General features: G+C 39.0%; 1 protein-coding gene across 8 annotated transcripts in view; it reads left to right on the top strand.

Moving 5' to 3' along the window:
• The first annotated feature begins 1,213 nt into the window (after positions 1 to 1,213).
• The window catches only part of ITSN2 (intersectin 2), a 135,208-nt gene continuing 108,771 nt past the window's right edge, over positions 1,214 to 27,650 (top strand). For 2 of the 8 annotated variants that reach the window (XM_058551687.1, XM_058551693.1), the window contains exon 1: positions 1,533 to 1,857. The gene's annotated coding sequence lies outside the window, so the exon portion shown is untranslated. The other 6 variants (XM_058551690.1, XM_058551691.1, XM_058551695.1 and 3 more) reach the window with 6 other exon arrangements.

The raw sequence follows: 27,650 nt of genomic DNA on the forward strand, positions 1-27,650 counted from the left end.
TGCCAAGGATTTGGCTCCTCTTTCAGAAAGAGAGGATTCGGGGTGAATTGCACCAGGTCCAGAACCCAGAAACACAAATGACATTGATCAAATGATGGGAGGGAAATGGAGACTGGCTATCTGCCTACAGGAATGAAAAACAGGTTTCATCTTACAGGCCAACTCTCTGGAGCATTATATTGAGAAGGATTCTGAGGCTTAGGCTCTGGAAGGTAGAACCACAATTAATTGGTGACGTCTGCTGTGGGAATGAGACCATGTGCTCAAGAGTGCTGCTATCCCTAGCTTGGGTGGTTTGTTTGCAGATTGACTGGTTCCCAGTAGATAAGGGACCTTCTAGACTAATACAAAGGAGTCAGGCCTCTCAGTGTCACTGAAGCTCAGGACCTGTCTGTCAGGTCTTGGTCTTGGTCAGGTCCTAATCAAAGAGTTAGGAAAAACACTGAGGGTGAGGGCGGGAAAAGCCTGTTTATCATCATTCATGTTTGCTAAGTTCCTCACATAAGTTGGTTGGCAGTTCAGATGGGGCCTGGGCTTTAGAGCCATTCCTCTCAAGTCAGCCTTGCTACCTTCACCTGCCCCAACAGGTAAGGAACGATTTGATCTGCGTGCATTTCTTCTTTACCAACAGAAGTCACAGGGATATGAGTTTTGCACATGGGACCAGACCTCACTCTGCCTCCAAATCCAACAGAATTCTTGGGTCTTGGAAGCCCATTCTGTTGGCTTCCACTGACTCCTCCTCTAACCCCAACTATCAGAAAGCTTTCTTGAAGGACTGCTGTGTCAAGGGCAAGCTCTCGGTATACGGAGGTGACTTGAGTTGAAATCTGGTCCTTTGTGGGCAGACCAGGGGCTGGAAGGGGAGAAAAAAGACACTGAGTTTGAGCTTCATCCGTCAGGTGGCGATGGGCTGGGGAAGAATGTTCAGCTTCTGCAGGCCTGCAGGTAGTGGAGCTCAGGGAGAGATGGTCGTCTTCTGCTGCTCTGTGAGAGTATATGGGGGAGCTGCTCTCGTGTGTGGATGGGGGTAGGGAGGCCCCTAGCTTGTTGGCCTTTTTTGCTTGTTATGGAGAAGGGTGAGGAATGCAGAATGGATGACGGTTGGGTATGGTTAGTCCTTCTGGGGTACCTGAGGGGTGTCTGAGAGGCCTGTAATAGACCTGAGAGCAAGGGTGGGGACAACATCCTTCTCCCGCCCTACTCCCCCATTCCCGGGGAACCAGTGCTCCCAGATCAGCGAAGAGACCTTAGTGAGGGAGAAGGCTCCAGCGAGAGCCCCACGTGGGGTGCAAAAGGGATGTGCCGGACACCGCTTGCCCCTTGCCAAAAAAACCCCGTGGGGTCTGCTGTGGCAGGAAACGCACCACCCAACCTCAGCATGTCACCTCGGGGAGGAGGAGCCAGGTGGGTCGTCGCAGCTCCAGGAAGGGCGGCCAGGTCCCGGGCCTCCCCGAGGGGAGAGCGGAGCACTTGGGCCAGGCCCGCGGGGTCCGGTGCCCGGGCCTCTGGGGGTGAGGAGCCGCGCCCGGGCCAATTTCAGGTTCCCGAGGGTGGGGGAGTCCGTGCCCGGCAGCGGGCGGGCGGGTCGTCAGCTGCCCGGCGCGTCGCCTACCTCCCCGCCCCCCGGCTTCCTGCGGAGGCCGCGGCCGCCATGTTGTTGTGGGGCTGAGGCGGCGCCGCGGAGCCCGAGCGGCCGTGACAGGCTGCGCAACAGGTTCGCTGTCGGCGGCCCGGCGACGACCCGCGCGGCGGCGGCCGAGCAAGGTCTCCCCGCGTGCGCTCGCGCCCGCGCTGCTGGTGCCGAGGGGCGCGGGGTCGCTCTGCGACGTGCGCGAGGCGCGGCGAGGGCGCCAGGTGGGTGAAGCCGCTCGCCGGGGCTGCGGCAGGGCGCGGGGCAGGGGCGGGAGGCTCCGCGGGCCGGCCCGGGAGGCGGCTGCGCGCCCCGGACGATGCGGATGCGTCCTGCGGAGCCCGGGCGGTCCCCGAGCTAGGCCCCTGGCGCGCTGGGCGGCGCCGGGCGGAAACCTGCGGCCCCGGGTTCCTGCCCCCGCGGCGGGGCCGGGGCGGACGCTGGGGGGCGTGGGCCGGGCTGCCGCTTCCCTGCGGCCGGGCCCCAACTCTGGGCCCCTGGCCCCCGGCCTCTTCTGGCAGGTGCGGACGCCGCCGAGGGCCGGGGGCGGCGTGCCCCTCGCTTTCGGGGTGCCGGCAGAAGAGAGCCCTGGGGGGCACCCGCACGCTTCCTCGGGGACCTGTTTCCGCGGAGTTGGTTCTCCTCGGTCATGGTTGGTGGGGAATGTCAGGTGAGCCGCATCCCGGTGCGTCAGAGTAGCCCGAGTCACGAGAGGCCAGTGGGAGGATGCTTGGCGTCCACCGCTCGCGTTAAACCCAAGTTGGGAAATGTTGCAGTTTGACTTTAGCATTATTGACTTCCAGGGCATACAGGAAGCTCGGAGAGATGTGATCTCTTAGGCCAGAGTAAAGTTTATTGCTTATTACTATTTTTTTTGTTTTGTTTTAAAGACGCCTGCATGTGCGTAGTGATTGGGTAAACCGAGGCTGAAACTGCAGATGGCTCTACATTCTGTAAAAAGATGCTGTATTTGGCTTTATTAATCACGTGCTTTATCGTTGAATGATTGCTGATGGCAAGTATACTTCATTTGAGACTCGTATTAATTTTGAGTTAGGAATATTTTTGATAGAGCCAACTACTTTATGATAAGAATTAAGGTTAACACAAAAATGATTGCTTTACTAAATGTTCTAGTTTGTTTTTACTAGTGTTTACTTGCTTACCCAGAAATAGGCAAGGCGTGACTTGAAATTTTATGTTGTTTTAGTCTTAATTTAGGTAGCATAGACTCTGTAGGTTAAGCTTCTTAAGCCTCTCAGGAAAATTAATTGCCTCTCTCCCTGTGCTGGTTTGCTATATTGTTAATCAGTGATAAAACCTAAACGCAATTTAGGAACATCACGTAAAACCTTTAGACAAATTAATAATTATGTCCTTCAAATTTTAAAGATAGTAGCAACTCTGATGTGCACACCTTTAGGTTTCTTTGGCTGTGCCTAGGATTCCTTTGGAATTTCTTTCTTTTTTTTTCCCAGCGTTATTGAGATATGATTGACATATTTCCCTTGTAATTGCAAAAGTATGTAAGGTGCACGTTGCTTTAAAATGCTTAATTTACAAACAAACACAATTTCATGGTTTTGAAGGACATGGAAAAAAATGTGCCTTGCTGCTGTTTTAATGTACATTAATGAGCAGCTGAAAAACTTGCATGTTTTACCCTTTAATGCATGTAATTATTCCCCTTGCTCACCTTTATAATGAAAGGTAGAATTGTCTGAGAAAACTTGACCTGTACTGAATTATTGAGCAGGGGGGTGCTATTGTTAGTTCAACATATCTCGAGGTTAAAATCCTGTCTAGTGAATATGAAGAAATGTGTTGGGCATGTTCTGGGATTGGAATTAAAGGTTTTCTCTATATACCCGTCACCCAAACTCAGCAGCTTTTAAGATTTTCTTTATCCATCTCTTTTTTTTCTTTCTTCTCTGTATTTTTTAGCCATTTCACCCTATATATTTATTTTTTTAAAAAGTGGAAAATTTCTTACATAACCTTAGGATTTTTATTTTTAATGTATCTTTAATATAGAGTTTCACAAATTTCTGTCTTTCTAGTAAGACAGAAAGAACATTTATTGGTCATCTCCTTCAACTACTTTCTACAATATTAAAATATATTTACCATGGTTGTCATTTATTGAGCACTTAACTACACGCTGGGCCCTGTGCTGTTTTACATAATCATTTAAAGCTCACAAAGACCCTGTGAGTAGTTATTTTCTTCTCAACAAATAGTAAGTGAAATGTTAACCTGGAGGTTAGCTGACTACTCTAGGTCTCTGAGCTAGTAAGTACAAGAGCCAGGTTTCAAACCAAGATCCTTCTAACTTCAGCACCTGTGCCCTTATCTGGTATACTGATCTCGGTTCAGAAATTAAAAACAAAAAAATGGTCCTTTGGGCATTCAGTAAATATTTGTTGAGTAAATGAATGAAAGTATATATTAGTCCATCGATAAGTCACTAGCATTTTTATATACTATATTTACTTATAAAGCATTTATATTAACAAGTTCCAGAAATGATTCAGAATAAACTAATTACATTACTAAAACTGTGATATATTTATTACCATCTAACAGCGCATTTGCTTTTTTTTCTTTTTCTTTTTTTGTATTCTGGTCTTTTCAATACCTTATTTATGGAAAAATTTATGAAATAACTTTTTGAAGAAAGGCTAAAAAAAGGCAGACTTTTTTTGATGTGCTAATTCTTAAAGGCAAGATTCTAAGTGTGAAGTAGAAAAATAAGAATATATAGAGTTAATTCTGTAAATGAATAGCTCTAAAGATGAAGATGCATCAGAAACATTGTACTTTTTCCTTGAGTTCATTTTTAACTTTGCACCATCCTATACCCACAGAGCACAGCAACTCACGATAGAGTCCTGTTGGGTGGAGTGTGCATATAGGTGTTCTTGAGAAGGAGGAACTGAGCTGGACTTAAAGGATCTGAAGGCAGAGAGGAAGTGGAGGAGGAGGGGAAGAAACTGAGCAGAAATAGAACAGTGAATACATCAAGAAGTAATGTATTTTTACAACTCTAAGAGGGCAGCATATTTCATTTGCAAATGTATAGCATTTTGAGAGATTCCCTTAAAAATAATTTCACAGCTATATCAGGGCACTGAGTGATTTATTTACTTGAGGAGCTGTTCAGCAGTGGTTATGGTAGACATTTAGGGATCTATTACCAGACGGTAGACATTTAACTTGTTTTATTTAAGCAGCCGTTTTGTTTTCTAGATCATTTTCTTCACTAATGCGTATCATTTTAGAAACAGTGTATGTGGTTAAATAAAAATTTCATTTATTTTCGTCGTAACTATAGTAGATAAGAGTACAGGCGTTCAAGTTAAACCTCCTGCTCCCAGGTCCAACACCAAATAGCTGTGTGACCTTGGGCAAGTTATTTTAACTCTCTAAGCTTCTGTTTCCTCATCTGTAAAATGGGGATAAAAATAGTATCTATCTCATAGTGTTGTTGTATGTAATATAAAGTGCTTAGCACAGTGACTACACCTTATATAAGTGCTTAATAAATTAATGGACAAGTGTTCTGTTGTTATTCCAGCTTGCTTCAATGAGAAATTTCAAACTAAACTAGCTTAATCGTTTTTTTTTTTTGGTCTTTTTACCCAGTGACTGGAAAAGAAGTTAGCTTTTTTGACTTTTAATTTTTAATCTTAACATCAAAATAATCCACATAAGAGGGCTAGAAAATAGAGTACATAGAAGAACTGACCTACAGTGCCATCTCCCAACAAAGAATCTGCCCTTTTAGTCCTTTATTTTGGAAAAATAAAAACCCAAAAACGGGGCCGGCCCGGTGACACAAGTGGTTAAGTGCGCATGCTCCGCTGTGGCAGCCTGGGGTTCGTTGGTTCGGGATCCCGGGTGCGCACCGACACACTTCTTGTCGAGCCATGCTGTGGCGGCATCCCATATAAAGTAGAGGAAGATGGGCACGGATGTTAGCTCAGGGCCAGTCTTCCTCAGAAAAAAGAGGAGGATTGGCATCAGATGTTAGCTCAGGGCTGATCTCCCTCACAAAAAAAACGAAAACAAAAACCATAGCCTAAAGGAAGAAAACATTCTATATCTGCAAAAGAAACTACTGTTTTGGATTATCACTTAAAGTCTTTGAATCCAAGTGCTTAAATAACTTCTACTTTTCATTGTGAGGAGTGAGTGCTTGAATAGTGCGTGGTTGATAATTGGAAAGAATGGTCAAGAATGGTCTGTTGTGTCAAACTGGAGTCCACAGAGATAGGAGGCAGTGGGATTTGCTCTGACAGTCTGGAGTACACTGATATTTGTTGCTTTATTATTTCGTTTTTGTTAAACACATTGGCGTAGGTATTTGGACATTCTACTCACCACCCTACCAGTCCTCCTTCACACCTAAGAATGACTTTAAATACAGGAATTAAGTAGGTCAAGTTAATAAATTTCACAAGTTATGTAACATTTGGTGACTTTATTTATTTATTTATTTTTTTGAGGAAGGTTAGCCCTGAGCTAACATCTGTTGCCAGTTCTCTTTTTTTGCTGAGAAAGATTGGCTGATATCCATCCCCATCTCCCTCTACTTTGTATGGGACGCTGCCGCAGCATGGCTTGATAAGGGGTGCATAGGTCTGCGCCCAGGATCCGAACCTGCAAACCCCAGGCTGCTGAAGCAGAGGGTGAAAACTGAACCGCTACACCACCATGCTGGCCCCCAACTTTACTTTTTAGTGAGCATAAAATACTTTATGGTGAATGTTACTGAGAACTTCAAGATTAATGAAATTTGCCAAGAATGATGGGAACTGGGAATGCATGTGTATCATTCCTTCTCTAACTTTGAATTAAGTCCTGAAAACCAGAATGCTAGAAGAGAAGCCATGCTTAAGACTTGAGATTTAATTTCCGTTTACCTTCTCACTAGAAGCACGTTAGGCTTTCCTTCTGCTAAAATTCCAGTGATGGGCCGGCCCCGTGGCTAGGCGGTTAAGTGCGCGCGCTCCGCTGCTGGCCGCCCGGGTTCAGATCCCGGGCGTGCACCGACGCACCGCTTCTCTGGCCATGCTGAGGCCACGTCCCACATACAGCAACTAGAAGGATGTGCAGCTATGACATACAACTGTCTACTGGGGCTTTGGGGGAAAAAAAAATAAATAAAATTATAATAAAATAAAATAAAATTCCAGTGAAATGCTTATAAATTGATTTTGTCTTGCTGCAGAGACAACCTGTATTGGAAGGCTTTCCCTGCCCACCTCTCCTTCCTTCTGATCTGGTCCTCATTCCATGATTCTGAGTTGGAATTTTTGCCTCCTCCTTCCATCATCCTAGCTCCTACATCCAGGATCCAGGGTTCCACTGGGTCCCAGAGAGCTGAGTCACTTGGATGATTGAGATGGAGAGAGCCGTTTAGATTAGATACAGATAGCCCAAAACTTTTTCTGAACGCTGCAATCCCGTACCTGGGTTTACAGTCTTGATAGCATGGTAGCAATCCCATCTTGAAAAAGCACATGCTGCAGCTCCCTCTTAAATACATCTTTGCTGTTGCTTTCTTCACTAGGTTGACTACCTCATCTTTGTCTTTCGGGGCTTCAATGGAAAAAAAGTCCTTTATTCCTTTCCTTTTCTGCAATTTGCTTTAACTTTCTTTTCTTTATTCTCAACCACCATCTTTCCTCTTTAAAAAGTTAAACCCAACAGAAGTTACTCATAATTCATGGTACTGAAGTCATTATTTCATTTAACATACGTTGAGTGCCTACATGCCAAGAACTGGTCCAAGCACTAAGCGTATAAGCAGTGAACGGAATTCACGAAACCCCTGCCCGTGTGCTGCTTATGTTCAAGGAGGAGGAAGAGAGACAATAAAGTATCTAGAAGTTAGAATTTGCTAAGTCCTATGGAGAAAAGTAAGACAGGAAATGGGGGTAGCGAATGTATGGGTGGGGGTAATTGAGAGAAATAAATTTGCCTTATTCAAAATTATTTCTAAGGAATTCAAGATTGGGGAAGGATTACTGTGCACATTTTATGGATAAACTTAATAGTATTTCAGGTCATTGTATTTGATATAAATGTTTATTATTTTAATATTACTATTGGTTTGCACCCAGCAGATCTCTGAATATTTCTATTTCCTAGTAACTTAAGCCAGAAAAAGAAACCTCAGGCATAATATGAGCCTAGAGCAGAGATTTGTCTCATGGTTTAGAATAGATACCTTAATTCAATTTTTCCTGAAAGTGCTATATTGTGTTTGTTTTTAAATTCTATAGACTTTTTGTTTATACTATTTTTATTGTGATGAGTAGTGTATGTTCCTTGTGGAAAATTGGAAAGCTAGAGGGAAATTTAAAGAAGACAGTAATAGTCACTAATAATCATATTACCCAGAGAAATGTTCAGTCTTAATATTTTGGTAGATCTTCTAGAAATTTTTCTTTGCGAAAAGTGTAATTATATTATATACTCTGCTGTGTAACCTGCTTTAAAAAGTAATCACAAGATTACTAGCCTTTATAAAAAACATGGTTCTATTTTATTATATATTTATCTACAATATAACTTTTATTGGCTGAATAATATTACCTTGCTACTACTGAGTGTTAATAATGTCTAATATTTATTGAGCGTTTACTATATCCTAGTCACTTTTGAGACACTTTGCATATTTTTACTCATTTAGTCTTCAGCTTCTCTATAAGAGCTGTTCTATTATTATTAATTTACTGTTGATAAAATTAAGCAAGGACAAGTTTAATAATTTTCCCAAGATCCCATAGCTAATAAGTGGTAGACATAGGATATGAACTTAGTCTGACTCTATATCCTGTGCTCATATCATCTCATATTGTTCTGTAGCATTAAGGTAGTTTATAAATTTTGTTCTTGTTACTTTAAATTGTGCCACAGTTAACATGCTTGTACCATGTCTGTGTTCACATCTGAGATTATTTCCTTAGAATGAATTTCTAGTAGTTGTAGTAGTATTGGATCAAAAGATGTGGACACTTCCTAAGGCCCATGGAAACGTATTGCCAAGTTGTCTTCTAGAAAAACTTGTCAGTACCAGTGTTCTCCTACCAGGTGCAACCAGTCCTATTCCCCACATCCTCAGAAACACTGACCTTTTTTTTTTTTTTTGGTGAGGAAAATTGTCCTTGAGCTAACATCTGTGCCCATCTTCCTCTATTTTGTACGTGGGATGCCACCACAGCATGGCTTGATGGGCAGTGTATAGGTCCGCGCTGGGGATCCGAACCCGCAAACCCTGGGCCGCTGAAGCAGAGCATGCAGACTTAACCACTACACCACTGGGCTGGGCCCTGGCTTTTTTTTTTTAAATGTGCTAATTTGATAAAGACCACCTTGTTTTAATTTTTCTTTCTCTGAATATTAATAAAGTTATACTTAAAAAAGTTTTTTCTCTTCTTTGAGAAACATTTGTCTCTGCCTTTTTCTGACTTCATTGGCATGTTCATCTCATTTATTTCTAAGAATTCTTTATATATTAATAGTAACTTTGCCATATAGATGTAAATTTTTTTCCAAGTTTGTTTCTTAGTTTTGTTTATGGATTTTTAAAATGGTAATGATAATAACTAACATTTACATAGTACCTCCCATGTATAGCACTATCCTAATTCATTATATTTATTAACTCACTTAATTTTTACAGCATCCCTATGAGGTAGGTGCTATTATTAGCCCTATTTACAAAGTCCTCTATCATTGTTGTTTTAATTCTCAAACAGCTTTTTCCTCTGTGCCTTTGCACATTTCTGTTCCCAATTCCTAAAAATCTCTTTTTTCCTCCTAGCCTACTGGATGATACCTATTGTTTATTTCTTCATTACTCAGTTTAGGAGTCATTTCCTCTGGGACTGCTCATCTAACAACTTTCTAGTTCCCTAGGGCAAAGTTAGGTGCCCATCTTCTGTTCTTTCTGTATACCTGTAGCATTTAAATGGAATTCTAAGTTTTGGTCTTATTCCTCTTTTGTATTCCCTGCGCTTACACATCTTGTACAGGTCTTATGCATCTGATGACTTGGTAAATATTTGCTGATTTGAATTAAAGGTGCTCAGGGTGATGTTGGTGATATCAAGAAGGGAATGAGCCTTCCAAATATATAAAATAGAGAAAATTAGTGGAGGAAGTAACATTGCAATTGGGCTTTGAAGGCCAGTGGGGAAGGAGGAAGAAAGGGAGGGGCCCAGAGACTAAAATTGAGTGGAAACAGATGTGGAAATTTCCCATTCTGGGGACAGCAAGTTGTTTAGAAGATTATTAACCTTGCCTCTGGGAAAACCTGATGAAATAAATCCCTCTTTCACCCCAGTATACCTTGTCTGGTGTTCAAAATATTTGAATCTTCCTTCGAGATCTCTTCTGTAAAACAGGGTTCAATTTCTCTTCTGACTTTCCTCTTTTTCCAGTGTAGTGAGGGAAGTTGGAGGGTCCTGGTGTAATCTTGGTGGGATTCTGAAATACCTAGGGAAGTTTGGTGACTGGGTGGGGTAGGCCCACCGGCAGCCTTTGCCAGAAGTCAGAGCCTTAGGGGAGAGAGCAAACCCTGAAGCTTTTGTCTTTGGAGGCTTCTGTTCCCTTCACACCTTTCCCTGGCTGTTAACACATTTGATTAGTTTAGACCTCAACTCCTTTTGTCTTCAGCCTTCCTTTCTGTTCTAGCTTTGATCGGAGACAAGATCTCTTAATTTACTAGTTTAATTTTGAGGTATACTGACTGCTGGTCTTGAAGAAGGAGTGAACACTTCATATATTAACAATATAATTTGTCGTTTAATGTAAATATTTTCCAAATCTTTTCCTCCTTAAATTTAACTCTATTTCTCATTATGTAACTTAATTTTTTTCTTTCTTTCTTTCTTTCTTTCTTTATTTTTCCCCCAAAGCCCCAGTAGATAGTTGTATGTCATAGTTGCACATCCTTCTAGTTGCTGTACATGGGACGCGGCCTCAGCATGGCCGGAGAAGCGGTGCGTCGGTGCGCGCCCAGGATCCGAACCCCCCGGCCGCCAGCAGCGGAGCGCGCGCACTTAACCACTAAGCCATGGGGCCGGCCCAACTTAATTTTTTTCATTATGAGAAAAATACATGCTGATTGAAGAAAATTTGTAAAATAGAAAAAAAAAAAAAAGGAGAAAAAAGTCATTCCAAGCCCACCAGCCAATGACAACCACGTTTTGGTGTCTCCTACCCACCCTGTCTTTTCTTTTTGCTTGTTTTTACATATGTATTGGTGTACATGTTTTACAGTACAATGTTGTAGTTAGAAACATGGCTTTTGCTGTCTGGTTGGGATTTTAGTTCCAGCTTAGCCTTTTATTAGCTTTTTGAGCGTAACACTCTCACTAAGCCTCAGTTTTCTCCTCTTTAAAAAGTGGAACTTTCATAAATTTATCCATAGGGTTGTTATGAGGATGAAGAGATAATGTACGTTGAGCATGACATCCCATAATCAATTCTCCATAAGTGTAACAACAGTCATCAGGCCTGCCTTTGGTTAGCTTAGCTAGGGCTGCTGCTCTGGGCTATGCTTGGAGGGAGGGAGCGGGTCAGGGGTACTGTACCTTGCTTTTCTGAAATAATTAAAATTCAGTTTCAAAAAAGTGTTTTTAACATTCTCAAGGCCTATGAAAATTTTTACAGTGAGGCCTCCTTTAGAGTGTTATTTATCTTGGGCCAGCCCCACAGTTGTTGAGTGGCCCTGGGCCTCAGACCCTTCTCTGATGGCCCTGATAATGATGATATCGATGATAATAACAATGATAACATGTAAAGACCTGAGTGTAGGGCTTGGCATTTGGTAAGTGTTCAGGGATTGTTGGCTGCTATTATTATTTTCATAATGATAAATGCACATTTATATTGTATAGGAACATAACCAGTTTCCATGTTGTTAACATGGTCTAGCTGAACTTGCTTTTTTAAAAAAATAGGTTTATTGAGATATAATTCACATATCATTATGAATTTGATTTAAGTGGCAGCATAATGCTTGGTTCAGTGCATTCTCCCATTGTTGGACACATTATTTCCAATTTTTTTCTATAATAACTAATAACTGCAGCAAATATCTTTATAGATATTTTTTATAAATAAGGCATTTCCCACATTTGTTATTATTTCCTTATGACACATTCCCAGGAGTAAAATTATTGGCTTATAGGATATGAACATTGGTAGGATTCTTGCTATGTATTTTCAGATTGCCTTCTGAGGAGCTGTACCAGTTTGCGCTCCCGTGAGCTATGTCTGCAGCACTCACTTCCTCTCACTTTTGCTAGCCCTGAGTATTAGCCAGGGTTTGTTTTTTTAAAAATAAGTTTATAAGGAGAAACAAAACAAAACTTCATTTGCATTTTCTTGATTATTAGCGATATTAACATTTATTAGCCAGTTTTATTTCCTCTTTGGAAAATTTACCTATTGAGGTCTTAGTATTTTCATTATCTATTTTAATAGCCCTCTGTACATTAAAAATATTGACTATCGTTGTGATTTTTCCCCATTTGTGTACCTTTTAATTTTGTTTTCAACAAAAATTAAAAATATTTATATAGATGAATCTGTTTATTTTTTCTTTTGTGTTTTATTAAATGGCTTCAAAACTTAGAAACTTATCTTTGTTTCAAAGAGGTGATATTTTACTTGAAGGTAAAGCGTCTATATGAATTTTTTCCCTCCTCTTATTCAAATCAAGAAAATAGTTTTGCTTTAGTATTTAGTCCTGATAGGAGACAGAAGAGAATAGGCCAAATAGCCGGCTCCCTCTACCCTCCCCTTATAACAGTGCAGGCTGAGTCACAAGCTATTCTTAGGTGTTTTTTTCCTCTTTGTGTAAGTGAATTGCCTTGTTCAGAGTTGTTGACCAGTTCTTCTAAAATTGGTTTAATTTAAATCTTCGATATAATCGGAGTACTAACTACTTCTGGTATTAGTTTACCATTCCTGTTCTTTTATGCCCTCTCGGATTATTGGTTGATTCATTCTAGGCTAAACTTAACATTTATGAAAGTCCAAACTTAAAATTTATATTTAAACATCTTAAACTGAAGATACTAAGTTGCAGAACTAAAACTAAGAACTAAGTTTCTACAGAAAAGTTTTCTTTTTTGAAGCTTTTAAGTCTCCACTTGCTTTGTGTATTTGGGGTCCTAAGTCTCTAGGTAGAAATAATAGTAACCTTTTTCTCAAATATTGATTAAAGTGAGAAAAACGTCTTTTTTATTAGTAATTGGTACAGCTGTAGTTTGTTGTACCAATTCAATGAAATCAAGTTAACTGTTGTAGGTGAAAATAATGTTGAAATAACAGTAGTAATAGCCATCATTTACGAGCACCTTCTATGTGCCAGATCTTTACAGACATGATATCTAAGCCTTAAAACAACTTGGCATTTAGGTACAATTATCCACATTTGTAGGTTAGGAAATTGAAGTCATGTCATGTGGAAGTCTGCAAAGCTAGGGAGTAACCGCACTGAGATTCGAACTCAAGTTGGTTGATCTGTTTTCAAAATTCAAGTTCCAGTCTATCAGCCTGCTTGTCCTCAGTGCAATTGAAAGAATGCTAATCTCTCAGAGTCAAAGGGTTCGTGTTTATTAAAGGATATTTTAGTCTCTGGCTGACTGCTGGGCACTAGGTATATGAAGATGAAGAGACATTCACAGGAGCTCACAGTCTAATAGAGGTGGGCAGGGATGAAAACAAAGGTTACCATACTCGGTGGTATGTAGTTTAATGGAGATATATACAAAATGAATTGGGAATCCTGCAGCAAAGGAAGCTTTTTTAGGTGAAAGTGTCACTGAGAAGGTAGGTAATTCCACAGGTTCCGAGAGCGGGGCATGGGAATAAGATGGGATGGAGGCGGAGAGGGAAGATTTCCAATGCTGGAAAAGTAGACAAAGGATAGACTCTAAAACCTCTTACGTGCCGTATGAAGGAGTTTAGATTTTTTGCATAACAGCTTTATTGAGATATAATTCATACACCATAAAATTCACCCTTTTAGAGTTTACAGTTTTGTGGTTTTTAGTATATTCACAGAATTCTGCAACCGTCACTATTTGACTTGAGAACATTTTTGTCATTCCAGAAAGAACCCCCTATACCCATTAGCAGCCACTGTCCATTTCCCCCCAACACCGCTAGCTCTAGGCAATCACTAATCTACTTTCTGTCTCTGAATTTGCCTATTCTGGACATTTCATATATATGAGAATGTACACAATATGTGGTCTTTTTGACTGGTTTCTTTCACTTACCATAATGTTTTTAAGGTGCATCTATGTTGTAGCATGTATCAGTAACTCATTCCTTTTTATGGCCAAATTATATTGTACTATATGGCTATACCACATTTTGTTTATCCACTCATCAATTGATGGATATTTGGGTTGTTTCCACTTTTTGACTATTATGAATAATGCTGCTGTGAGCATTTGTGTACAAGTTTTTGTGTGGGCATAGGTTTATGTTTCCACTTCTCTTGGGTTCATACCTAGAGGTGGAATTTCTGAGTTATGTGGTAACCTATGTTCAACATTTTGAGGAACTGCCAAATTGTTTTCCAAAGCAACTAAACCATTTTACGTTCCTACCAGCAATGTATGAGGAGTCCAATTTAGGAGATTAGATTGGTGAGCTATTACATAGAATCACAGTGGAAAATGGTTGAAAATTATTGGGTTGGATTGCTGCTTACCCAGTATGGTTCAAGACACATGCTAGGTCAGGAGGCTTTTCCTGATGAATGAAACCAAAATATAAGTCATTTCCTCAGTTCTTAGGGGCTGCTTACTGATAATCTGAGTTATTAAGCATTACTGAAATTTAGTGTTCATAAACTAAAATTAGATAATTTCTAGATCTTACTGAGGGATCTAATTTAGTTTTCTTCTAAGAAATCTGTTAGCTATACAATGCTTTGGCAGCATTTAAAAATTCCTGCTATACATACCCACACTCAGATGGATACTGTTTTCAGAGCATCATTTTTGTTATTTTGAGTTTGATGTGGTTCCAATTGCTGCTATTCTTGAATTAATGTAATTTTAGAATTAATGTTAGGTTTAGTTTTGTTGACCATTTTGCTCTTGTGTAATTGTTGCATTGCTATAATTATTTAAAAAAATTTTTTCCCAGTAATTTTATTGAAATCATAATGGTTTATAACATTGTGTAATTTCGGGTGTACATATTATTTATCAGTTTCTGAATAGACTTCATCATACTCACCACCAGTAGTCTAATTTTTCTCCCTCACTGTACATATGTGCCCCTTTACCCCTTTTGCCCACCCCCAACCCCCTTCCCCTCTGGTAACCACTAATCTGTTCTCTTTATCCATGTGTTTGTTATCTTCCACTGATATATATCAGTGAAATCATGTAGTATTTGTCTTTCTCTGTCTGGCTTATTTCGTTTAACATCATACCCTCAAGATCCATCCATGTTGTTGCAAATGGGATGATTTTGTCTTTTTTTATGACTGAGTATTATTCCATTGTCTATATATATATATATATATATATATACACACACACACACACACACACACCACATCTTCTTTATCCATTCATCCGTAGAAGAGCACATGGGTTGCTTCCATGTCTTGGCTATTGTGAATAATGCTGCAATGAACATAGGGGTGCATAAATCTCTTTGGATCATTGATTTCAAGTTCTTTGGCTAAATACCCAGTAGTGGGATAGCTGGATCATATGGTATTTCTATTTTTAATATTTTGAGAAATCTCCATACTGTTTTCCATAGTGCCTGCTCCAGTTTGCATTCCCACCAGCAGTGCATGAGGGTTCCCTTTTCTGCACAGCCTCTCCAACATTTGTTGTTTTTTGTCTTGGTAATTATAGCCATTCTGACCTGTATAAGGTGATATCTCATTGTAGTTTTGATTTGCATTTCCCTAATAATTAGTGATGTTAAACATCATTTCATGTGTCTGTTGGCCATCTGTATATCTTCCTTGGAAAAATGTCTGTTCATATCCTCTGCCTATTTTTTGATCGGGTTGTTTGTGAAGTATAGTTGACATACATGGCTATAATTCTTCATCAGTGGAGTTATTTTTTTACTGGAAAATTGGAGCAGATGGGTAGGTTGGATCTCTTGTCCCACTTAGGTGGGATCTTTTAATCAGATATATATGTATATGTGCGTGTATATAAGTATATATATAGCATTATTGCAGAGTTTTAATCATAGTGTAGATTTTTGTCTACTCATTACATGGAAGATTTTTTTTTCTATGTTGCTTCATAATTTTCATAAGTTTAATGGCTGTATTTTATCTAGTAGGTAGACTATGATTTATTAACCACATTCTTGTTTTCAGATGTTTACGTTGTTTCAAGTTTTTTGCTATTATAAACAAAACTGTGATGAATATTGTTATTCAGCAAATGTATATTGAATAGAGTTCTGCCAAACTCTATTAGGTGCTGGATTCACAAAGATAAGTTTCTTCCCCTCAAGAGGTTTGCTTCTAATCCTTGACCTGTGCATATATAATTTTGAATATTTGCATCCACTATTTGCATTGTATTTTTAAAAAAATTTACATTATATCATAAACATTACCTGTTTACTATAGCCTTGAAATTATCATTTGTAATAGGTATGTAGTATTCTGAGTGAATATAACTTTATTTTCTTGTTCTTTTCTCATGGATAAATTATCTTATTTGTATTTTTTCTAATACTAATGGCACTGTGATATGCATCTTTTGCATTCTATTTTCCTTCATTGGATTATTTATTAAGACAAATTCTTATAAATAGACCAAGTAGGTATTTTGTTTGGATGAATGTTGCCAAATTTAGAGGCACATGTTTTACCTTTACTCTGCCTTAAACCTTCTACTTCTGTGGTATTTGCCTTTTTAAAAAAAATTGATATACTTTTTATGATTGTTGTTGTTGAGGAAGATTCACCCTGAGCCAACATCTGTCGCCAATCTTCCTCTTTTTGCTTGAGGAAAATTTAGCCCTGAGCTAACATCTGTTGCCAGTCTTCCTCTATTTTGTATGTGGGTCGCCGCCACAACATGGCCACTGACAAGTGGTGTAGGTCCCGGGAACCCAACCCAGGCCGCCAAAGCAGAGCTCACGAACTTAACCACTAGGCCATGGGGCCAGCCTCTGATATACTTTTTTTGAACAGTTTTAAATTTACAGAAAAATGGAGATAATAATACAGAGTTTCCCATATACCCCTCTACCTGGTTTCCACTATTATTAACATCTTACGTTAGTATGGTACATTTGTTACAATTAATGAACCAATATTATACATTATTTACTGAAGTCCATGCTTTATTCAGTTTTTTTTTACCTAATGACCTTTTTCTGTTCCAGGATTTCACCTAGGATGCCATATTATGTTTAGTTGTCCTGGCTCCTTAGGATTCTCTTGATTGTGACAGTTACTCAGACTTTCCTTGTTTTTGGTGACTGACAGTTTTGATGGTGCTGGTTAGGTATATTGTAGGATGCTCCTCTATTGGAATTTGTCTGATGTTTTTGTTGTGAGACAAATAGCCATGGACTGGGCAGGCAAATTAACCAAACATGTCCATTACAATATAAATTTACCAAAATGAATAGGTTTCTTATATACCAAAAATATAAAATTAATATATCATTTTAACTATAACCATAAAGTACCTAGAAATAAAAGAGACAGGAGCAAGATTCTACTGAAGGATGCAAAAAAAATTGAATAAATGTTCTTTTTTTTTTCCGCAGAGGAAGATTAGCCCTGAGCTAACATCCATTGCCAGTCTTCCTGTTGTTTTTGGTTGAGGAAGATTAGGCCTGAGCTAACATCTGTGCCAGTCTGCCTCAATTTTGTATGTGGGTCGCCACGATAGCACGGCTGATGCGTGGTGTAGGTCCACACCCTGCATCCAAACCTGCAAACCCCGGCCACTGAAGCAGGGTGTGCTGAACTTAACCACTAGGCCCTGGGGCCAGCCCGAAGAAATGTTCTTGAATAAGAAAAGCCAATATTGTACAAATGTTAATTCTATTTAAACTGTTCCATTAATACAATAATATTCCACACAAAATTCAACCATAATTTTTCTCAAATTTAACAAATGATTCTTAAGTTTAGTGGAAAAATAAGCATCTAAGAATAGATAGGAAAATTCTGAAAAAAATATGATAATAAGAGAGATTTGCATATTCTAACATGGTAATTAGAACTCTTAAGACAGGAGTACGCAGGAAGAACCACAGAACAGAAATAAATCTAGGCTTATGTGTAGACTTAATGTGTAAGAAAAGAGATGCATTTTAGATCAGTTGGGAAAAGCTGAATTATTCCATAAATGGTCTCAGAAAAACTGCTGCACATTGTAAGTGGTGATGGTGGTAGAAGAGTGGAGAAAACAATTTGGACTCATATCTATCCATTCCAAAATAAAAATCCAGATAGATCAAATATATAAGTTAAAAAAAAAACACTTATATAGGTACTAGAAGAAAATATAGGACAATTTTCTGATATGAGACCTGGTATGAGACAGGCCTTTCTTAGTGTGATAGGGATACTCAACAGTCATAAAGGAAAAGATTGACAAATTTTGGTATAAAAATAAAGAAGTTGGTGTAATAAAAGTTGGTGCCTTAAAATTGAAAGGTAACAATGTGGATGAAAAGCATTTACAGCATATGTTAAATAAGTCTGGGAGACTGAAAGAGAGAAGTGTGAAATGGTCATCTAGGAGAGTGGGCGAGCAAATGGATTAGGGAAACATGGACTTGTCAGGCAGCACTTAGGGTCCACTTGAGTTAGTGGTCAAAAATTTAAAGTGAGAACAGTCAGCAACTTCATTTATGTAGTCATGGAATAAGTAGAGAGTTGAATTTAGTTAGAATTGGGATTTTGCCAGATGTGTAGTATACATGGAGAGAGGAGAGTGAAGTTGAGGCTGTATACAAGAATTACTTATAATGGTGGAATGTGGTATTTAATTTGGGTAAGAAGGGATATTAGGACATAAGGAAGGGGATGTGAGGATATAAGGAAGAATGAGGGACAGTGAAAGTTGATAAAACCAATAGTTTGTAAGTCCTGGTATAGTTGAAGAATTGTTGGAGTCAGGGAACTAGCAAGTGGACTGTTGAGATAGGAGCTGGTGAAGGAAGAGTGGGAGGCTTGAAATTGATTGTGGACGAGTACAGTTGTTGGCAATACTAAGGTGTAGGCTGTGAGCTGGGAGTGGATGGCTAAGATAAGATGGAGGATAAGATTTTTGGAACACAGGAGGTTAAAGACTTAGAGGCCAGGATATGGGCAGGATCATCTATGTGGATATTAACATCACCAAGAATCACTATGGGAATAATGTTGGAGAGAGGATAGTGAGCCAGGTGTTAATGCCAGCAAGGAATTACTCTAATGATTGTAGGGGACAGCATTGAAGGAGGAGACGCAGTGGTCAAGTCAGGTGCATGAACATCAAAGCTAGTTTTCTTTTTCAATTTTTATTATGAAATATATCAAACATGCAAAAGTTGAAAGTACAGTAATCACTTTTTTTCTATTTGCTTTCTTTTACCCATCTACTTTTTAATTTAATGTTTTTGTATTTTGTATTTTTGTGGGAGCTTTAATTCTTTTTGGAATAAGGCAGGCTGTAAATAAGTACGTTTCCAAATTCCTTTCCAGAAAGGTTGTTGTGCTAATTTACATTTGTATCAGCTAGGTATTAATATAATACTTATTTTTACAGCTATTGTTGTAGTTCCTTGCATTGTTATTAGCTTTTCACTATTTCATGTGAATAAGCTGCCACCTCTTTTCCCAGACCACACTATGTACTCTGCTTTTGCATGTACTGTTACCTCTGCCTAGAATGTTTTTTCCCACATTCATTCATTTAGGAAATGTTTTGATGTGTAAGCCATAAATTAATTTGAACACAAGCTGTAATGCACAGGTCTGGTTGATTCACAGGAACTAATTTGCATGTGACCTTCTCTTTTCTGTCTTGAAGAGGAGAGAAATTTGTGCTTAGACACCTGGGGGCCCAGGAGATCAAAGAGTCTGTTTTCAGCCCTGCCCTTTGGTCTGTTGTCTGGACCCAAAAAAAAAAGAGAGAAAGAAGAGTTGCAAAGAAAAGCTGTACTTTCTCAACTCCTTTTTCATCTGCTTCCAGACTTACGTATGTCTTTATTCATCTTTACTGCCTTTCCTGTCCTTTATTCCCAGAGCCAGAAATGTCTGTTCCAGGTTCTAACTTTATACTCCAGAGCTATCTTTTTCCACTTTCTCTGGACCCTGACTTTCATTAGGTAACCTCCTTTCCTTCTCCCTTTTGGAAATTAAATCTCTCCTTCTTTCTCTAAAAATAGTTGTGTTCTCCATCTAAAAAGTAAAGCCTTATAACCTTGCCTCTTTCCTAAAGCCTCTTATCTCTCCTTTCACCTTTTCTTCCCCTTCCCTTAACAACATAATTCTTGAGTCACCTACACTTCACCTCCCATTTACTGCCTAAGCTACTTCAGTTTGACTTTTACAGCCAGTTCACTGTACTGGAACTGCACTCACAACAGATTGCCAAAACTAATGGCTTAGTCTTGGCTTCTGTGACATTTGGCAGTTATGACCATCTATCTCCTTGAAACTCTTTATCCTGATTTCTCTCCTTTTGCTCAACCTCTCTTCTGATTGTTCTTCTCTTGTTTCCTGTACATGCTTTCCGTGGATAATGTCGGTGTCATTCACTGACATGATTACAACTATTTCCAATCCCTGATGACTACCAAATCTGGGTCTTGAGCATAAACAGAATTCTTGCTATCGCTTGGACATCTCCATGTGGATGTCTTTGTATGTATGCTCAGAATTGAACATTTTGTTGCTCTACCCCCAAATCTACTATCTGTATCCCTACTTCCTTAGAGCTTTTGTCTTGGTTAATATTACCATTCTAGAATCATTTAAGATAGAAACTCATCTGTGATCCTTTTCTTTCATCTTCCATGTTTAGCTGGTCAGAGAATCCTGTCCATTCTACCTCTGAAATGTCTCTTCTCCATTGCGCAAGTTCAAATTCTCACCACCTGGGTTATGCCAGTCACTTCATAACTGGTGTCCCTGTCTCAAGACACACAAATCCAGTTCAATTCCTATACTGTTTGTCAGAATTCTCTTCTTCTGCCCTTAAAAGACCAAGTTCTTTTCTTGTTTCTTAGGTATGCTTTCCCTGGATAATGTCATTCATTGACATCATGGCATCTATTCTCAATCCCTGGTGACTACCAGCTCTGGTCTCTAGCTCGAACATGTACCATGTTTTAAATACTAGCTCTCTCTGACTTGCACAGCAATGTTCAAAATCAATAGCATGACATACTTTGTTCCTTAAACTGTGTGATCTTGGCAAGTTACTTCATCTCTCTGGTTTCTCTTTAATTGTTTCTAAAATGGAGGTGGAATTCAGTATGTTGTTTAACTCTTTTTAAAAAAATCAGATAAAAAATTATAGAAAAGCCTCAATATGAAAACAGAGCTACTTTCACTGAAGTTGGTATCCTCCCCCAGCCCGCCATTGCTCCTCTCTACTCCACCTCCATTGTATCTCCTTGCAATTTCTAGAACTCCAAGGAGCACAATTTGAAACTACTGGGTTTTTGAAGTTCTTTTTTAACGCTTAAGATTGAGTTAGTTCTTTGAAATCACATCACTCTCACATCACACTGTCTTTAAATAGGAAAGGCTCTACAGTTATATTGGCTGCCATACTTTCCTTCTTTTGACCAGTCCTTCTCTTAGGTTCAGATACTTTTCCTTTCTTTGTAACAGTGCCTACCCCATACCTATACAATGTCTTTCACTCCAAGGACACATGGAATCCACTTACTTTGCCACTGACCTCATGTTAGATTGTTGTTACACAAATGTTACCTCCTTTGTGATATATACCATACTTAGATTTACCTCCCAAGGAGTGTTAGTTCTATCTTCTGGGTTCTGGTAGCGTTCTTCAAATCCTTTATTATAGTGACTATTCATGTTTGATGAATAAATAAATGGATGAATGAAAGAAAGAATGAATAGATAGATGGGGAACAAGTGTGGAGAATACATGTGCTCTGTAAATTTAATCTACTGCAGAAACTATAAAGAAGTAGGAAATTTTGCTCCAATCATTCTTTCATAGAACTGACCTTGATCTCCTTGGGAATCAGATGAGGAAGGAACATTTTTCCCAACTAATCAGCAAGTTTGGAGAGTTGGCTCTGTGTATGTAGGACAAGGAGTGAAGGAGGCACTGGAGAAAGTTTTATAAGATATGCCTTCGGGACCTTGATTATCTTGCTTTTGAATGTCAGACTTGCAGTCAAATTTATTTAAACTAACCAACATGATTCAAAGTATAATTGAAAAACTTAAGCTTTCCTCCCCATCCCAATATAAAGCCTTCAGAATATAATAGGAAATAAACCTTTATCTCTAAAAGTATACTGAAAAGAAAAAAAAAAGTTACAGAAGGACCATGTTGCAAGTGATCATTTGGTCTAAAATTCACAGCTCTGGTGCCTGGAGGGTTTCAAGGAAGAAGTTTGGGGCCTGCTCTGTTTTCTTTACCAGTTTCTTTTCTATGTATTCAATTCAACATTGCCTCTCTCCATGCTTCCCTTGCTTTGCTTCCTTTTTTTTTTTTTTTTTAATACCTCAACTGTATTATTCATTTACCCAATTCATTTGTCCAGCAAACATTTATTGAGCATTTTCTCTGGGAGATCTAGTTTAGACACTAGGCATACAGAGGTAAATAAAAATGGTCTCTGCCCAGAACAAGTGAAACAGGCAAACGTGAAATTGAAGTACAGTGCAATAAATGAAGTTGTGGCATGAACAGGTGTTATGGACATACCTGGGAGATAGTGACTGACTACCTGGGGGACAGAAGTCTTTCAAAGAAGAGGTGACATTTGAGTTGGGAGTGAAAGAATGAGAAGAAAGTGGTGTACCTGACAGGGAGAATAGTTGTTTACAAAGGAATAGAGGTGTCAAAAAAGCATTACTGTTTCAAGAAAAGATTGGTGAACTTAAGACATCTGAATCAAGGGGAGGTGTCTAGAGATGAGGTTGGGGTGAGATTCTGAAGGGTGCCGTGTTTCATACTAAGAAGTTTGTGCTTTAACTAGTAATCCGTGGAGGAGTTTAAGCAGGAGAGGGGTATTAGTGGATGTTTCGGAAAAAACTAGTGGCTCTCTGGAAGGATCTCAAGGCAGGAAGACCAATTTAGGAGGTTCATGCCCTAATTCATGTAATGACCTATTGAGTCACAATTTCCTGGTGATGGGTTTGGGAATCTGTAGAATCAGAAAATGTCCCAGATGATATGATCCAAGTTGGGAAACATAAAAACAGCACTGGACATAAGAGATGTGGTTTCTAGAACCAGTGTTGCTACTGACTAGCTGTGTGAGCTTGTACAAGTCTCTTGTTTTTCCCATCTTGCAAATTGAAGGTTTTGGAGTAAATAATTACTGTAATTGTTTCCTTCTGTAATTCTGTACTTCTAAACAACCAAAAAATCCAACCTTAATTGAGTTACTTTTTACTTATAATGGCTATGATTTATTTCCTTGTGGGTCTTATTGACCCTTTGTAGAAGAAGGATTTCCTACTCCTATTTAGGCATTTCTACTTTTCTCTGCCTTAGTAGGAATATATTTCCCACATTCTACAAATTGCATTTGGATTGTATTAAATTGAAGCAGTCTTCTTTGTTTTATGCCTGCTTTCTACCACACATATTTTCTTGGTTTCTGAAAAAGGTAACAATGCCAGTTCTCCGTTAATTTATAAAGAGGAGGAAAGTCTCCACATAGGTATTCTAAAACTATAGGTAATTAACATAATGTTCAAATTATATGAGAACTGCAAACTGCCAAGATTGCTCATCATTACGTGTTACTCCCTCCAAGGAAGAGAGAGAGGTGTTTATGGATGCTGACTTCAATCACACATCCCTGAAAGAGGCATCAGGCGTGTAACTGGAGAGATGCTGATTACCTTTTTCTTCCTCTTAAAGGGTTATACCAAGAGGTAAGAAATAATTGTTAGTGCCGTCGAGTCTATTCTGACTCCTAGTGACCCTGTGTACAGCAGAGTGGAACACTACCTGGTCTTTTTTTTGTGCCATCCTTTCACCTTCCAGTGCTGTATCAGACAATGCTCTGCTGCTATTCATAGGGTTTTCATGGCCAGTTTTTTCTGAAGTGGGTGGCCAGTGCCTTCTTCCTAGTCTGTCTTATCTGGAAGCTCCGCTGAAACCTGTCCAATGTGGGTGATCCTGCTGGTATTTGAAATCCCAGTAGCATAGCTTTCAGCATCACAACAACATGCAGCCACTACTGTATGACAACCGAGAGACGGGTGGTGTGTGGTTCCGTGACTGGGAAATGAACCCGAGCGGTGAGAGCACCGAATCTTAACCACTAGACCACCAGGGCTGGCAAAAGATAATTAGCACTTCCTAATTTATGTATGTTGATTGATGTAGACTTGTGTGTTGGAAGGTGTCTCTGACTTGTTTTTGTTCTCCCCTACAAATGTACCAACGTTAAGTTGACCTACTGCTTGCAGGAACCTGTGACCCACTCATCATTAATTGTTATGCCCATTTAGGAGAGGAAGAGGCAGATAAAGCCCGTGGGAAGTTCATGGGCTTTACAATTAGACAGGTTTGGAATTGCATCCTGACTTCATCACTTACTGAATTTAGGCAAGTAATTTAACCTTGCAGTTCTTCATCTGTGAAATGAGTATGATATCATCTGCCTTGTAGGGATAGTGTGAGGATTATCAGTATTATCAAAAGTGTCTAGCAGTATCTGGCACCTGGTAGACTAGTCTACAAGCTCCTCTGCGTCTGAAGCTCTTTGTATAGAACCTGGAACATATTAGATTCTCAGTGAATGTTAAGCATGACACAGTAGATGTATAGAAGTGTATTGCGTTAATAGTGAGCACTTAGTAAATGGTAACTTATTACATGAAGTGAGACAGTTGGTTTTTTTAAATGTAAAATGTATCTGTTGCATTTTTCAAAATTTCAATTGTTATTATTTCTCTGCAAGTGTTACTTTGCAAGTAGACTAGTAGAATTGTTAATCATGAACCCTAATTATTCTACAACAGGGCAGAGAGAACTGATATAAGCATAACAGATATGAAATCCTATACTTGAAAAGCTTACTGATTCCAACAAATTATGCTACCGTATTCAGATGTTACCACAGTCAGTCAGGTGTACATACATACATACGTACGTACATGTCATAGTATGGTATCTATATGCGTGGGTGGCTAAATCCCATGTACCAGGTGAAGAAGGTTCTGTAATACCAGTACCTTCAGCTTCACTGAAAGGATTTGCCCTCCCTGCCCATTAAATTATTTGATTTGTTCTTTGCTTTTATTTCAGGATTATACCTGTGATTATTGAGCATCTGTTAGGTGGCATTCTGTTGTATCCACAGAATAACATGATGATTAGCTAGAGGTTCTAGAAAGGTGATCTGTAAGTTTTAGACCTAGATCTAACTGATTCAGACTTTGTGACTATGGGATCCTATTCCTTATTTGTCTTTTATAAGTTTGTGCTTTTTTTTCAAACTATCTTTGGTGACTCACACACTTTTATGCAGTTATAAATGTGTTGTAGATAGTGCTTTTGGAGGATTTTCTCCCACATTTTAAAATTAATCTCTCTCAGTTACAGAGACCTAATAAAATAGGAGCCCTTGCTACTGCATATCTGTAAGTAAATAGTTTCTTTGCAGGCATATAGCTTATTTTGTTTTAACATTACTTATGATAATTTAAAATTGGGGAAGTAAAACTGTTATACTTGTTTGTAGAATTTCTGTATTTGAGGAAGTTGTAGTCATAACTTGATTTATCAGACTTCCTTCTGTGTTCAGTTTTTTTAGCTGGTGACATCACTGTTCACCCAGTCTCACAGACTGTAATTCTGGCAGTTGTCTCTGATTCCTTTTACTCCATAATCTCTCATATCTGAAGAGACCCCAAGTTCCACCTGTTTTAACCCCTTCCTTGTTTCTCCAGTTCATCCCATTTCTCTGTTCCTGCTGCCACTGTTCTAGATCAGGTACCAGAACCTGTTCTCATCTCTTCCCTATCTGATCTCCCTGCTTCAGGCTTGGCTTTTCTTCACAGTTGATTGTTTTGTTTTAAGTGAAATCTGACTTTGTCCCTCTTCTTAAAACCTTTTAAAACTCCTTGTCAGCTACAGGTTCAAGTCCAAAGTTCTTAACATTACAATTATAACTAATTCTTACTCTTTAAAGCTCAATACAGTACCTCCTTTCGGAGTTCTTGACCACCCCACCGTTTAGGTATTATTTTTCTGTATCATCAACAACTGTAGTTGGCATTTATATTACATTTTGAGAAAGGAGTGAAGAAAACTAACTTGTACATGGATGAAATTTCCTCCTAAGAGGAGTGTGGTGACAGGTGAAGTCTCAGTGTGGTGACAGGTTTAACGCTCCATTGCAGTAAAGCTTATTAACATCTAAAGAAAGAATACACACTTTGAGAGGGAGGTTGGTCTATAGTGGTAACATACAGAAAAGCTGGGGGTCAGAAGAGAAGAATTGGCAGTGCCATTCAAAGCATTGTTGGAGGTTTGCCCGTCTCTACTGCCCAGTTCAAAGTATTGTTGGAGGTTTGCCCATCCCTATTGCCCTGTTGCTTATCCCTGTTGTGTAGATAAATGTATCAGACTGTCAATGCCTGATACCATTAAGCATTCTAATCACAGTTAACTCCCTTTGCTCACGACACAGTGATCTGGTGAAAGTTTAGTAAATGATAGTTTGCTTTATGGGAAGAAAAGCTGCTCTTGGCTGTTAAATTTATCATTGTAAATTAATAACTTGGATTTATATACCAGTTTTTTGTTAGTGTGACTCACTTTTGTTGGTTGTACTGGTACGGTCATTTTTCTCCTTGAGCGTACTGAATTCGCTGAGATAGCTTACCTTGTAACAGTTCTGGGAGCTAGTCAGCCAGCTCCTCTGGTGACGCCTTCCGCTATGATACGCAGTTCTTTATGCCTTTGTTTAAATTACTTGTGCAAACGGTTTTCCTTAGGCTTCTAAAAACAGTAATATTTAAATTATTTGGGTAAATAGATGAGCTACTGAGTGGTCTTTTAATATAGTAGTATTTTCCTTCGGTGTTATAACCCATGGTTTTAATTACTAAGTACATTTCTATAAATTTGCTAGGTCTTCACTCTCCCTAACTGGTCCTACCCTCAAGATTCATGGAACAAATTTTGAGTTTTGAATTTATTCATAGTAAAATAATGAATTCAGTCAAAGTTATACACACTCCCTTCTTGGACACCCAGGAAGCCATTTACCCACTATTTGTCAGGCAGAGTACTGGATTATGTTTAATACTTTAAAAACTACTCCTGCAGAGTATTTTTATGGATGAGGAATCTGGGACTCAAAAAGGTTAAATAACTCTTTCGTGGTCACAGCTAGGAGAATAGCAGAGTTGGGATTTGAACCCAGAGCTGTTAATTTCCAAATTCCCTTCTCTTTCTAGTACAGAGTACTTGCCCAACACATTTAGTTATGTTTAAACATGTATGTTTTAATAATCACTTTTAAACCATTTTTATAAACCTGTAGAAGTTGATTAAACAGCTGTGCTACATTTATTTTGGATATTTTTCTTATTTGGGGATTTTTTTTTTTTTTTTTTTACAAAAGAGTATTATGGATTTCCATGTTATTGTACGCTGAATTTATAAAGTTGATTTCTCTGAAATAAATTGTTGCCTAGTTATAACAACTTTCCTCTTTCCCAAATTAATTTATATAAAATTGATTAATGCCAAGGGTTTCTTAATTATTTGCTGTTAAATATGTGACTGTTTTTCTTTTA

Source organism: Diceros bicornis, chromosome 12 (genome assembly GCF_020826845.1).
Source record: "Diceros bicornis minor isolate mBicDic1 chromosome 12, mDicBic1.mat.cur, whole genome shotgun sequence".
Classification (NCBI taxonomy): Eukaryota; Metazoa; Chordata; class Mammalia; order Perissodactyla; family Rhinocerotidae; genus Diceros; species Diceros bicornis.